A 5,640-nucleotide genomic window follows, 5' to 3' on the forward strand; every position below is an offset into this window, starting at 1 on the left:
GCAGAACCAGAAGAACATTATACACAGTATCATCAACATTATGTGTTGATCAACTGTGATAGACTAGATTCTTCTCACCAATCCAACGGTATGAGAGTTCCAAGGGATTCGTGATGGAAAAGGCTCTCCAAATCAAGAAAAACAAAGGAACTGTGGAATATGGATGCTGATTGAACCATACTATTTCTTTTGTCTTTGGTGCTGTTGTTTTTCTTTTTTGAGGTTTTTCCTTTTTGCTCTGATTCTTCTAATATGACTAATGCATAAATACGTTTAATGTTATTATAGGTTATATATATAACCTATATCAGATTTCCTGCTGTCTAGGGGAGGAGGGAGAGAAATTTGAAATTGGAAATCTTATATAGGCAAAATTCCAGTGAATGATTAGGGGATAAGAACGGGGTCACTGCCCTTGGACCCATCATTAGGGTAGAGGGACACAACCCAGACTGAACCAGAAGACCTGATATATGTATTATAAGTTACTAGCATAAGAATCCTCAATGGTTACTACTCTCAAGTTCTTTCAGAGGCAGGCAGGTGACTCAGTTAGAGTGCTGAAGCTAGGGGAAGGAAGACAAGTTCAAATCTGGCTTCAGAAACTTGCTAGCTATGTGATCCTTGGCAAGTCACTTTACTTCTGCCTCAGTTTCTTAATCTGTAAAATGGGAATAATAAGAGTACCTATCCACAGGGTTGTGATGAAGATTAAATAGGATAATATTTGTAAAATAGTTTGCAAACCTTGAAGTGTTATAAAAATGCTATTATTATTGAATTACTTGTGAAAGAACTGGGAAAAAAAGGAGGAAGAGAATCTCAGTTTAAACTATGATATTAACTACATGATTGCAATATAATATCCCTGTGTTGTAAGAAACAATGACTTGTCAATACAGAGAAGCATGGGAAGACTTTTATGGACAGATGTAAAGTAAAGTAAGTAAACCATGAAAACAACATACACAATGACAACAACAATGTAAAAGAGAAATACAGCAACAAAAAAATCTGAATTCTGTAAAATTGTAATGATCAAGCTTGACCCCGAAGAAGAGATATGTAAAGTCACCACCCTCATTTCTTTGCAGAGGTGGGATGTTCTGAGTATGAAATATTTGATATAATATTTCACTTTTTCAAAGCATTGGCTAATTTTGCTGCACTATTTTTCCCCTTCTCTTTTATTCTTTTAACAGGGTGTGCATGTAGGTTATCTAAATGCTTGCAAGGATATATACATACATTTTATACACGTGTATATATCTATATATCTATACATATACATATATATACACACATAAATAGGCATAAACATGTATTTGTGTGTATATCTTTGGAAGTTTACAGGGAGACTTCAATTCCTACCTGAAAGAGAGCAGGAGAGTGGGGACGTGATCTTGGCCTAAACTATTCTCCTTAGAGAAGGGATACCAGACTAGAATTTTATCTCTTTGCCTCTTTAAATAGTGCTAGTTTGGGAAAATGATTTTTAAGCTCAAGCTATTTTCCTGGTAGGTATCCCTTATTGGGAAAGGGGGCCCCAAGTTTCATTCAAAGGTCCGACTCCCTTCCCAGCAAATGCTATTTACGAAAAGACCATCACAACTAGTGAATAGCAAATAAACTTATTTATCCAAAGCCAACAGCAAACAAAAAATCAGAAAAATAATAATACATTAGAATATGCCAACAATGCACAGATGAAATGAACCCTCCTATTGAGAGCAAGATATCTCAGTTTAACTGAAAGAAGGGAAAAGTTCCTGATTTTGGCCATGGGGAAATTCTCCAAAGTCTTAAGTGTAACAAGATGGAAATCAAGCATTTGTCAAAAGTCACTGACTCCTCTATACATCACCTTTTTCTCCTTCCCAAAGCCCTTTTTTCCCTCCGGGCGATTCTCTATGAGGTGAGCCTTGACCTAAGGCTGTTTCCATGCTGAACCTCTTTACGGGATAGTGATGGACACTTTTACTGAGCACGTGTTGTTTTATGCCTTGCTTGTTGTTGTTGTTGTTGTTGTTGTTATATCTTTCAAGGAATCTTATATGCCTGAGTAGGAGAATCTCATAATCTGATAACTATAATCCATTGCTGGACCCAAGGGGCTGGGATACCGTACTCTCTCCCTCTCCACTAAGAGGCACAACTTCTCCGGACCCAGCTATGTGGTCTGGACTGACCACCTAAAAGAAGGGTCAGACTTTTTCTCACATTTTTTGACTGCTTTTACCCTCAGACCAAAACTTTTGAAAGGATTTACTTAAGGCTTAGGTTTGTTTTATGTGTAGGACCTACACAAAGTGGGAATATAAAGGTATTCAATGTGCAAAGTAAATCAGACATGGTACAGGTATTTATTTCCTCCACACAAAAGGAATGTTTAACACAAAAGGCTCTCAAATGCATTGACAAGAACTTTAAATTCTAGCAACTTCTGACATAGTTTTATACTGTCAGGTTGAGATAAACATAAAAACAGCAGTTTGTAGGACCCCTGAATACACATTATTCCATTTTGCCTTAGTTTTGCACAATTTCCTCTAGGTTTGGGTCTTCTGGAATGCCAGGGCTCCTCCCCCTATCAGGAGTAACCTCCAAATACTGCAGGTCAGCTTTAATGAGGACCCAGGATCTCTAAACCTCTCAAACTCATAAGATTGCCTCCAATACTGAACATATCCATTTTAGTATTACTGTTCTGTTACCTATATTCAAGAAGGGAAAAAGTGACTTTCCCTGCTCAGTGGCCAATAAGAGGGAATTTCCTCATTATCCCCAAAGCACCCAAGTTCTTTAGCATTGATTGACACATGGCCAGCTTAAAGTAAGCAAGTGCATATGTCTTATTACATATGATTTTGACATAGACATAGGAAATGTCTTGTTAAAGGAAAGCCTTGGAGGCATTCTTTTGTTCTACCAAATCAAATGTTCTTTTATAGGCAGCAAATAATATGCACAGTAGGATTTGTATACACTCTACATCTTTTGATCAATTGTGTGATCATGAATAAGCATTTATTAAGTGCCTGATATAAGCCAAGCATTGTACTAGTCATTGAGAATGCAATGATAAATTCTAACTAATCCCTGCCCTCAGGGAGCTCACATTCTCTTTATGGTAGTAAAGATATGATGTACTCTGGAATAAGGTGGTGCAGAGGATTAGAGCACAGGGCCTAGAGTAACAGAGACCTGAGTTCAAATTCAGCCTCAGACATTTACTAGCTGTGTGACCCTGAGCAAGTCACTTAACCCTTTTGCCTCAGTTTCCTATCTGTAAAATGAGCTAAAAAAGGAAATGGCAAAGCACTTTTTCAAGAAAACTCCAAATTGGGGGCAACTAGGTGGCACAGTGGATAAAGCACCAGCCCTGGATTCAGGAGGACCTGAGTTCAAATCCAACCTCAGACACTTGACACTGACTAGCTAGCTGTGTGACCCTGGACAATTCACTTAACCTTCATTGCCCTGAAAAAACAAACAGAGCTCTCTCTTCACCGGCACCATGCCTGCCCTCAGACCTCTTGTGAAGCCCAAAATCATCAAGAAGAGGACCAAGAAGTTCATTCGTCACCAGTTAGACCGATATGTCAAGATCAAGAGAAACTGGCATAAACCAAGAGGCATTGACAACAGAGTGCGAAGACAATTCAAGGGCCAGATCTTGATGCCCAATATTGGTTATGGAAGCAATAAGAAGACAAAACACGTTACCTAGTGGATTCAGGAAGTTTCTGGTGCACAACGTCAAAGAGCTAAAAGTGCTGCTGATGTGCAACAAGTCTTACTGTGCTGAAATTGCTCACAATGTTTCCTCGAAGAATTGGAAAGTCATAGTTGAGAGAGCGGCTCAGCTAGCCATCAAGATTACCAATCCAAACACTAGACTGAGGAGTGAAGAAAATGAGTAAAAATTTGCACATTTTTATTTGTGTTAAATAAATCACCAATGACAAAACAAACAAACAAACAAAAAAAGAAAATCCCAAATGGGATCATGAAAAATCTGACACAACTGAAACAACTCAACAAAAACTATAGAATATCACTTGTGAATGCTTGCCTTTTGACTTGTAAATACTCTTATCAAAGACGTCCTTATTGTATGTATATCATTTACATTTTTTTTTATAAATGACAAAGTTGGCATATGGATATACTTATCTGTTTTGAATAATGATGATGTCTGATATTTTTTTCCTACACCTTTGGTACCCTCCCCTCTTTCAGATACTTTGAGAATGGTCCCTTGAAATTGATTTGTTTCCAGAACAAATCTCCTCTGTGTATTATTGGTCTAGTCCAGATGCGTTTTCCATCTTTGTTTTCTTCAAGTGTCATTTCACTTCTTCAGGGAACACATCTGGGAATGTAATGTTATAGTCCAAATGTGATGGACCATGGTGTCCTTGGTGAAAAAAGTTTTTTACAATAATCTCTGCAGATCATTTTAATTTTGTTGTCCTCTCTCCACTTTCATCTTTAAATACCTTCAGAATTATTTTGCTTGAGTCTATCAGAAAGCTTTCTTCAGATTTGTTTTCACTGCTTCCTCTGTTCTATAAGACAATATTACTTATAATCTTTCACTATCTTTCATCAATCATAAGGTTGTTTTTAATATATTAAACTGCTATTAACATTGGCTACTTTCCTAAGTGACAGAAATGTAAAAAATTTCATGTTTTATGATGTTGTTTGGTGTTCAACATATTCAGCATATCCCAATTTACATTCATGCTCATGTTATAAAGATATGAGGTTTCTATATGGTCTACAAACCCTTGACCTCTGTCATACCTTACTCCTGAGATATATTTTCCTGTATTTTTTCATTATCCTCCCTTATACTTACTTTTACAATGAAGTTGCTGACTATCAAAATATATGCTGATATCATTTGGATTGGCTTTCCATCCTCTTCATCCAATAGTAATAAATAAGCCACAATTATTTTCATAGTGGTCTTGGCCAATACTCATTGTGTACTCTGAACTATGAAGCAACCCAATGTCCCATGAAACCATGTTTCTCATTGACTTTGGACAACATACTTAAAGCTCTTTCATAATTTTCAATGACATCCCCAATAACCTGTAAATGAGGCTTGGGGAGCAGGTTCCCTGCATGAAACCCTTCTTTCTCTCTCCCTCTCTCCTATCCACCCCCCATCCAGGACTTGCAGCAGCATGATTGTTCAGTACCATAAAGCTTTTCTGCGCTCCCAGTTGATCCTTCGGTTATCTAAAGAAGCATGTGTGTGGCTTATGTTATTTGGTACCCTTGAGAGCAAAGGACTCAGAGCCCATCCTGCAAGTATTATAGGAAGCAACATACCAGGGGACCTGGCCAGAGCAAAGATTCTGAGAGCAGGGAGGACATCTGGGGAACACTACATATTACAGTCGGTTAAACTTGACTAACTGCAAAAACGTTTGTTTATTTGGGTTCTGGGGTTTTAAAGCGGGGAAAAAACCTTAGAGATCATTTAGTCCACCCTTTCATTTTACAGATCACAGGACCATAAATCTAGAGCCAGAAGGGACCCCAGAGGCTGCCTCCCCAAAGGACACATTTTTTTCAGCTTTATTCCTTCTTCAGCCAGGATAGTGAGAAGCCCTGGCATAG

General features: G+C 37.9%; 1 pseudogene; it reads left to right on the forward strand.

Annotated features, from left to right (window-relative positions):
- The first annotated feature begins 3,517 nt into the window (after nucleotides 1-3,517).
- LOC122750758 lies at nucleotides 3,518-3,923 on the forward strand (annotated as a pseudogene).
- The last annotated feature ends 1,717 nt before the right edge of the window (nucleotides 3,924-5,640 follow it).

Source organism: Dromiciops gliroides, chromosome 3, assembly GCF_019393635.1.
Source record: "Dromiciops gliroides isolate mDroGli1 chromosome 3, mDroGli1.pri, whole genome shotgun sequence".
Lineage (NCBI taxonomy): Eukaryota > Metazoa > Chordata > Mammalia > Microbiotheria > Microbiotheriidae > Dromiciops > Dromiciops gliroides.